Genomic DNA, 10,603 nt, shown 5'->3' on the forward strand with positions numbered 1-10,603 from the left:
TATTATTAATAATTCATATATTATATTATATCTTTATTTCTTTGTTGGAGACTTTGAAGTGAAGTCAAAAGGTAGCCTTCAAGATTATTGAATAATTGAGATCTTAATATTTTTATTATTAAACTAATATTTAATTAATTATTTTTTTCTTAAATATATCTTCTCTCTGTTTTTCACTTCTAACTCTCAGTAAGGACAGCATTCCAAGCAGACTATAGATATGGAAAAAATATATAGTAGTAATATTTTCGAATCAGTTGCATATTTTCTTGATTTTAGAGGTTTAATGGTTTGACATGTTTTAAATATGGCGTAATTTACTTTTTAATTTTAGTTTGGAATTTTTAATCCATTTATCTCAACTTAAAAAAGGCACACTCAAGCGAACACGAACAGTAGAGCTTATTCGGGTAAAGTCTGCTCGTATCAACTAAGAGAGCGCGACGATTGAGCTCATAAATTACCAGAGGCTTTGATACACTATTATTTATTATATGTGGAATACTCGGAAAGTTTTGCGAAAGTAATAAATATGTTGTATAGGTAGCAGCATCTATACAAAGATTCATAGCGACAGATTACGGCCGGGAAGGTTTTAATCTTTCAAAACTGTATGCGTTTAGCATTTTTTATTTATTTTAGCGAATAATGAAAAGTCTTATTGTCCTTCTTCGTGACACTCTTGGCAAAGCGGTCGTGGTCATCATAAAGTGACGTCTTATATGGCAGATGTGAATCGCCCCACGAGCTTTCGCCACCTGCTGGCTGACAGCCTGGTACACTCGTTCAATGGACCACCCACAGCAGACTTAATTTTGTCGGTCCATCGCAGGGGCGACCTTTCTCGTCGCTATGTTTCGCATAGGTTAGTGTCGAGTCCTGGAGCCCACCCCCCCCTGCCTACACTGGAATATGATAGCGGTCCTCAAACAGATTTTACACTAGGAGGGTACCGGCTCTGCCAGAGTCAGATAATCCATCCCCGAGCATTCTCGCTCGGGCCGCCCGTCGTATTCTGGGGAGGGCACAGAACCGCGCATGTCTGAGGACAAACGAGGCAGAAACACTAAGGCACCCCGCTCCACACTTAATGTGGACTTTTGCAACATTAAGCCAAATTAAATTAAATTAAATGCCTTCCACAATCACCTTGAGACGGCTCAGCCGGCCTCGTGTTTCCTTACGGAGACGCAGATATCTCACGTACGTTACGTAGCATACGTCATATTTAATGTACCCCGGGTACAAAATTGAGCATATTTTTTTGCCTGATGCCGGCGTATGATTGTACGTTAGGGAGGATATCTGCTGTCATCGTCTCGGCAATTTTGAGGGTAGAGACCTGTTCCAGGACCCTGTGACCAGGCTCCGTGTAGATTTTGAGGACCTATGCATGTGTTTTCAGGTCCCATAGTGGTAAAGCAGAAGCGGATCATCCCATGGGCTGCGTTCAAGCGGCAATTGACGACGTGCTTGCACAGATCCAATCCGTTGAAATCGTTGTCTTGGGTTCACCTGATTCCAGCCGCCGAATCCCACCTTCGCACGATACTCCCTCGTACACCTTCCACAATGGCCGGCAACGCTCATGTTATTCCTCTTTTGTTGCAAGAGAATTTTGGCAGCGGTGGTCACTTACCACCAGGTGACCCGTACGCACGTTTGTCCTCCTTTTCCATTAAAAAAATTGACACTCCGTTGATTTTTTTAGGGTATTGAAACCAAACACTAAAAAACTAGAGATCATAAACTATGCTCTTCTAGATCGCTTCGCTTTGGTAGGCGTTGGTTTATTTTGCAACTCCCAAACTGGAGATTGGCGCTTCGTTTCTGTATCTCATCGATTTATTCATAATTAATTATATTCTGTGTTGATGTCATATACGACGAGATATATATCTCGTCGTATATGACAACAACACAATATCGTATATACGACAGTCTAAAATTTTTTAATCATATCATGGCACCATTCAACACCTTCCTTCTAAAGACCGGTCAGATTGAGAGGCATCAAGCACACATGATTTGACAAGAGCATATTCCTCACATGAATATGCTCTTGTAGAATGTCATGAACACTTTTTAATCCAATTTAAAGTATATGCTGAATGTCTTGATTTGTAATTCGCCTCTTTTCTACAATTTGCATGCCTTGAGCGAAGCGTTGAGGTAGTGCCTCTACTCTCGACAGCAAAAATATAATATATATCCTTGCATCTAGATTCTAGAAGGACAAAATTTGAATTAAATCTATTCAGTAGTTTGCCTGCCGTCGGACCGCGCCTTAGTATCGCGCTCTCGGTTATAGTAAATGATGTAGTTTTTAAGACAAAGTTTATCTTCTTTAAATATCTCGATGAATAACGTTCACCCATAAAGTGGTTTTTAGCGAACTGTCTTCTTTATAGTGCAAACTAACTGGGATAAAATTCCTTACGCAGTGGTAGTTGTATTTTGACGTAACATTATCATAATTTTTAAGAGTTCCCGAGGGATTTCGATAAGCATTTACAGTGAAAGAAGTTGCGGGTCAAAGCTAGTCTACTGTCAAACAAGATTGTAGATACTCTATAGATTTCATTTTTAATTACCTAATTCTAAAGCATATTTTGATTTTGAGCTTTTTTATTTAATAATTTTTAATTACGAATGTGGCTAGTTCGTTTCATGTACCAATAAGTCTATATACGACTACGATTTTTCGTTTTAAGGATGATCATGATGAATATCTACTGGCTTTATCACAAAAAAGGTCATCTTATTTTTTAACACGGATTTACTCACGTTTTATCGGTATCGGTACCGACTAGTTTCGGACCATTCGGAGGTCCTTCATCAAGGAGAGTGTGGTGGGTTCGCGATAACGTCCCACCTCTTACTGCGGACTTGGGCGTGAAAACGTGAGTAAATCCGTATTAATAAATAAGTTAATAATGACTCACGAAAGTTTTAATAATTTGTAAAGATAATCGTTAGAATTCTTGACATTTAGATGCGTAAAGTCAGTCTTAACTATTTTATCGCCATTCATGAAATACATTCCATCAAAAATACCTATGTATATACCTGTAAAAACCATCAGAGTTGAGTTTTTTTTAAACTTAATGGGTAATGGACCTGGACCTTACTATTATGTGACACTGATTTTTAAGTCTGAGATAAGGAAGCGGGCTCTCGTCATCCTAATGAAACATACAGAGAAAATATCCGTCGAAGACATCTTCGCAGATATTCAAATTCCTATAACAGAATAAATAAATAATATTCATTTCTAATAAAGACACGTAAGTTCAGACCAGAATCACTACATAGTATAAAACAAAGTCGCTTTCTCTGTCCATATATCCCTATGTATGCTTAAATCTTTAAATATACGCAACAGATTTTGATGCGGTTTTTTTTAATAGATAGAGTGATTGAAGAGGAAGGTTTGTACGTTTAATAACATGCATTAAATAGTGGAAAAATACTGTTATTTTTGAGGTTTCTAATTGATGTCGTAAATAATTACATTTTTTCCGCTTACATTGCAAACGCAGGCTGAACCCTACGAGATTTATCAAAATAATGTACTAAGTATTGTACACATTGAAAAGGTCTACAGAAAAATCCGACATGGTATATGTCTATCTCTTATGGAGATCCCACAATAACCTTTTTTTTTTTTTTTTTTTATTAGGAAAAGCAAACAACTACAACTTACAAAGTAGATACATAAAGAAATAACAATTAAGTCTAATAAAATTGTAGTCAGATACGCTATCCACATCTTACTATGAAAAACTTAGAGGTATTCAATGTTAGGTACAAAAATAAATGTTTATACAATACTAATTGAAACTAAAGAGAAATACACAATGTTCTTAATATTATGGCTAGTTGGAGTAAATTAAATTTATAGAAATCAAACAATTAATAAACACAAAAAGGAAAACAAAAGAAATAATTATCTACACAAATCTACACTAAATTATGACTATATATACAATGATATTAACCTAAAGTACTTATGATGATCAGTAGGTATTTAAAAGAATGTATGTAAATAAATCAAATATTATCCAGTATTTTTTTTTTAATTTGGCACTTGAACTGGCTCTCGGATAAATGGAAAATGTCAACACTAATGAATTCTTTGTTGTAATTGTCAACTAATTGATGCAGAGGTGATCTTATTCCTGCATTAGTACGAAATTTACCTGTTGCAAAAAGTTTACGATTACACAGTCCTCGGATATGGGCTGTTCTAGGAATAACATAATTTAATTTGTTGGTCAATTCTGTACAATCAAGTTTGCTATGTATAATGCCGTGCAGAAACATACATTGAAGAAGTTTGCGCCTTGATTGAAGGGATAGTAGTTTATACTTATCTATCAAATCTGCGTACGACATATTGTAATTGTCATAGCATCTGTAACTCATGGATCTTAAGAATTTACGTTGGACATTTTCTATCATTTCGTAATACTTTTTATAAAAAGGGTGCCAAATAGGAACGGCATATTCCAATTGAGAACGTACAAGGGATTTATATAAATGTAAAAAAGTATAGGGCTTCTTAAAGTCAATGGATGTTCTCATGATAAATCCATACATTTTGAAAGCAGTGTTAACAATTTTGTCAATATGAAGATTTAAGTGTAATTTATTATCCAAGATAACTCCTAGGTCCCTAACAGATAAAACTTTACTCAACGTAACATTAGAAAGAGAATAATTATAATTAATAATGCATTTTTTTTTTGAAAAGTTGATAGAATTACATTTATGTAGGCTTAATGTTAATTTATTCTTTCTGCAATAATCAGATAATCTATTTAGGTCCTGTTGGATTAACTCACAATCGTTGAGGTTTGTAATTGACTTGAATATTTTTAGATCATCAGCATATAGTAAAAATTTACAATTATCAAAACACTGCTTTATGTCATTAATATAAATAATAAACAGGAGAGGTCCAAGTATGGAGCCCTGAGGTACGCCAGAAGTGACATCTATACTTTCAGACCTAAATCCATTAATAACTACTTTTTGAGTTCTTTTTGTAATATAAGAAGAAAACCAGCGTAACAAATTACCACGTATACCATTAAAAGCAATTTTACCTAACAAAATTTCATGGTCCACCTTGTCAAATGCCTTCATAAAATCAGTATAAATCACATCTGTTTGAACGTTATTGTCCATATTATTAAATAGAAGAGAAGTGAAATTAATTAGGTTGGTAATAGTAGATCGCTTTTTAACAAAACCATGTTGCTCCTCTAAAATTGTACTATGGACAACAGGATAAAGTTCATTATGAACAAGTCGTTCAAAAACCTTTGCTACTTCGCATAAAATAGAAACGGGACGATAGTTTTCCACTAAATGTTTAGAGCCGCTCTTATGAACTGGTACAATGTTTGCACGTTTCCATACTTCAGGGAAAACACCATATAGAATACATTTATTAAAAATCAGGTGTAAAGGTTTGCAAATGGCATTAGCCGTTCTAACAAGGAAAAATGCAGGCAGCCCATCAGGGCCAGTACCTTTTGATGAATCCAGGGTTTTTAATGCTACTCGAACCTTATTTTCGGTGAGGTGTACATAGTCTAAAGTTATATCATTCGCCGTTGATTCTGGCGGGGGCGACCATGTATTGAGTGAAAGAGAGGAAGGTTCATACACAGAGTGGAAAAAATCAGAGAACATTCGACAAATTCTGTAAGGTTCAATCGATTGAAGATTTTTGTAACGCATGTACGAAGGAATACTACATTTTGTTTTTTTATTTGATATAAATGACCAAAAATGTTTAATATTTTTTGTTATACTATCTTCAACTGACGATAAATATTTTGTGAAACATTTGTTACATTCTAATTTAAACCTAGATCTGAATAAAGAAAATTGTTCATAATCAGAAGCGTTTTTATACTTCTTCCACCTAACCCAAGCTTTTTTCTTGTTTTTAGCAATGTGAATTAACGATGATGCAAACCAAATAGGGTATCTAGTAGATTTTTGCTTTGTTAGAGGAGTGTATAATTTAATTATACCAAAAATTGAGTTATAAAAAATATCAACAGCTTCGTCTACATCGCTTGTACTGAGTATCGTAGGCCAGTCAAGATTGTCCAGGTCCTTGTTTATAAAGTCAAAATTGGCTTTATAAAAATTATACTTTAATAGTGGGCACCGCGGCATATGATAAGAAACAACCTTAAAAGCGATTGAAACACAAAATGGGGGATGATGGTTATCTATGGGTAAAAGTGGAAGAGTAGGTACAGTGATATCAACCTCTTTGTTAGATATCAATAAGTCTAATATTTTTCCTGTTCCGTTTCTAATACAATTATACTGCACTGCCCCAAGATATGACAAAAAGTTACTTAAGTGAGTACTTAGTGGGGATGTGCCCTTACAATCAAAGCCTTTAAGACTATCGATCTTGGACACCCATTCTATATTTGGCATGTTGTAGTCCCCAAAAAGCGAGAAACTTTCTATAGTTGTTTCTTCTAGAGTACTTATTAATAAATCGAAGTACGCAATATACGACTCTATTGACGTTTTCGGTGGTATGTAGACTGCGGTGATAATATGTCGGTTTGAACCGTTTGACTTGGGAAGAGAAATAGTTACATGTTCCATTCCTTGTAAAGAACTACTATGATAAATTAAATCTATAGGCATTGGTCGTAGACCCTTTAAGACAGCTATTAACACGCCTCCCCCATCCTTTTTATTCGTAGCACTTCGGTTGCGATCACAACGGTAAACATTGTAGCGCTGGTCTATGAACTCACTTTTGTCAATTTCAGGTATCAACCATGTTTCTATTAATATAATTAAGTCATATTCGTGAGAAAGAATATTCATGTACAACGTATGTAATTTAGTGCGAATGCCCCTACAATTTTGATAGTAGCACGTAATGCTAGCCATCTTTATTATTATAAAGCCCATTGTACGTTACCAAAGCAATTTTTGCGATTTCAGTTATATAAACGTAGATAATAAAATGTAGAATAAATGAGATCCGAGTTTGAATTATACTCCCTACAATCCAAGCGCCATTCGTTATGTACGGACATACAACACAAGAGATTATTTTCGTATAAAAATATTTAACTAAACACCATAAAAGGAAACATGAACAGTGAAAATACTTAAATAGCACAATATAGCAAATTGATAAAACAAAGTAACATAAATTATTTGTTGACATTAAGTATCCTGCTACCACCAGCTTTAATTTTAGATATATCACTCTGTGATCGTATCGCAAAAGCCGCATGATTGTTAGATTCCCGCACAAGTATTGTTGCGTGTTTGATCCAGACATATTGATATTTTTCTTTCTTTGCAGTTTCCCGACAGATACGAAACAACTTTTTCTTTTCTAACGTCAAATGCTCGTTCATATAAATTGGTTTAGGCGTTCCAGATATGCCTATTTGATCCGATGTAATATCTTTTCTTTTTCGGAATGCACTTAATATGTTGTCTCTTAGAATCCTAGAAGATACCTTCACAACAATGTTTTTAGGCCGGTTTACTTGTAGTAGAGCTTGTGGTACTCGATGTATAGCAATAATATCCTTCCGATCAATAGGGAAGCATATAGTTCTGCATATAGTCTCCATAAGTTCAATAAGGTTTTCACTCCTTTTTTCGGGTATACCACTTATATCTATATTGCAGCTCCTAGCTTGCTCCTCCAGGATTTCGATTTTGGATTCAAGTGACAGTATTTTAGATAAAGAGTTATCCGACTTTTTAACATCTTTCTCAAGTTTTGAAACACGTAGCTTAACATCTTCATTAATTTTGTTGGGTAAAATCTATAGAGATTTGAACATCCCCCATTTCTTTACACAAAGCCTCTTGTTTCTCACTTAACTGCAAAACCTGCTCACTGGTCGTCTTTTGGTCATTACGTAAAGAACACAGCTCTTTCTTAAACTCATTCATTGATGCAGACAATGCGTCCAATTCCAGCCGGATATTTTCAGTATTTTCTCCTATTTTTGATATTTTGATGTCTAGGTCGGACTTAAAGTCAGAAAGCGTATTTTGCATCATAATTGTGAATTGCTTGAAAGATTCTGTTAACTCACAGTGAGGTTGTTTACGTTTCCTTAGTGCCTGAGACTGTTGGGAGTCATTTTCAGAACTCAAATCAGGGTTAGAGTTAGAATATTGTTTAGATGGCGAACGTAGCATTGTATAAATCCGTAAATTATTTTACTAACAAATAAAATTTCTAAATTTAATAACAAGTCGGATAGTACTAGGTCGGGAATGAATTCACAGCCCCACGTGGCCAATACGTTAAGACCTTCTTTTGTTTATATAGGTCTCAGTATTCCAAGCCAAAAAAAAAAAAAAAAAAGAAATGACACTCACTCATAAGTTTGTAGATGATATATGTCAGACTCGTATGTTCCAGCTGTCACTTGTCAGTTTCGTAATTAAATTGAAGTGGTTTTGTTTACAAGTAATATTTTATAGCATTTGAGGGTAATTTTGAAGTTTAATTTAATTCTGCTTAATTGTTAAATTTTAAAACACAAATAACTTTTCCGATTCACTGTTAAATTTCGAGATAACATTAAACCATGTACTACACTTCAAAACACACTATTTACAATCACTCTAATTACAATTTGACAAAGAACTTAATGAATAATAATTATTGTAATTGCACCGCGATGAATACCTTGTTGACGGACGGGTAATCTGAGATCTAATCTTTTTTGTCATTTATTTTTTACGACAAATAATTTTCGAAGCGATCTTAACCAATACAGCATTAATCCTTACCTAATTAAATACCTTAAATACATTCTTGATTTAATATAGATCTATATGGCCCTTTACAGCATATCATTTAAATGAATATTATTGAAGATATTACAGATTTAAAAATTGCGTGCGGGCCACGGGCCGTAATGAATAAATCAAAACTACTGGATCGATTTTAATCATTTTTTCAGTGAATGACATAGGCTATATATTATATACCCCTGCGAACCCGGAGCGGGCCGCTAGTAATATATACATTATTAAATCTCTCAATGTCTAATATAATTAAACCATTAATGAAGTAACAACATCAACGAAAATTCCCTTAACTCATGTACAATTGATAAGTTAATTAAACCTTCAATCTTGCCACGCTTTTAGAACATGCTAAAATTTTCAATTATGATATATATTTGAATTATAAAAATAAGTTTGGTCTTTATCTGTGGAAGACTTATTTTTCGGCGAGATTTGATAGTAGCGCCTTTTTTTCTACCATCAAGTCGTAGTGTGGAAAAGATAGACTTAAAATATACTAGCGTTAACTGACAGTCCGTTAATGCCTGACCAATTTTGATTTGTCAATATGTGTGTGAGCTAGTTTAATATACAGAGTACTACGGAGCTTATTCCAAACGTGGCTGATCTAAATGATTGGACAGGCTGGGACTAGATTGTGATTATTTTATAGCAATAGAAATGACTGTACAATATTGTATAATTTTATTGAAAAGAGCGCAAAACAAGAATGCTGGGAGAGTTTCTTGCGCCGCTTCTTCTCTTTCAGAGCGCCATTTGTTTTCCGAGCGGTAGTAGTATCTAGTATATAAGAAATGACATCAAAAAGAATTCTAAAGGAATCAATTTTGGGAAAATAAATGCCTTTTATGCCTTTTTTTACTGTTTAGGACTCGTCATTCAAAATCCTTTACAGTTGAATAGATTTGTTTTCCTTTCATATTTTACTGTATTTAAGTAAGGGATGCTCTTGTCTCTTGCAGGCTATGTTTGTCTAAGCGCTAGTATATTGTAAGTTTATGGTGCAAGCAAACAATATTGTATTTTAAACTACGTAGCTATTCATTAACAGCTACTCGTACCCAGTCCCGTATCCAGAAAGTGTATCAGATTAGGAATTTCTAGAAAATACTTTAAGGATATGGCACGTACGTTTCATGTTCCAATAAGTCCAAATACGGCTAAGATATTCGATGTTTTAAGATCGTGAACAATACCTTCCCGATTTATTACCAAAGCAATCATAATTAGAACTCTTAAAATTTATGTGATTGAAGTCTGTGAACACTCCTAAATATATGCCATTTAAATTAGTAATTTAAAAGCGAATGAGATCAAATTAGAAATTACAAGCGACTGAGAGTTTGCCAGAACTAATTTCAGAACGCTTATTGCGGCATATTCAGGCACATTTTTGAGGTTTGCAAATTTTTACGTTACCACAGATATCTTTTAACGTCAGCTGTTGAGGTGAATGCTAGAGTCACACGACAGCCGCATAGACTGGTATTGTAACATTGTCCTAAAACAATACTTTTTCTTAAAAATAGCCATAACATGTGTATAAAATTATATAACAAATTGCCGGAGGAGTTGAAAATTCTTTAAATAAATTTTTTATACCAAGACTCTTTAAATGGCTGCTTGAAAATATTTTTTTTAATTAATAATATTTAAATAAGTGTTAATGCATGTTAATAAGTGTGCATGCATTTAATTAAGGCTGGATAGAGGAAACATTGTAATATTTACGATTTTACAAACCCTATTACAAAGCAAA

The sequence above is a fragment of the Leptidea sinapis genome, chromosome 32 (genome assembly GCF_905404315.1).
Source record: "Leptidea sinapis chromosome 32, ilLepSina1.1, whole genome shotgun sequence".
NCBI lineage: Eukaryota > Metazoa > Arthropoda > Insecta > Lepidoptera > Pieridae > Leptidea > Leptidea sinapis.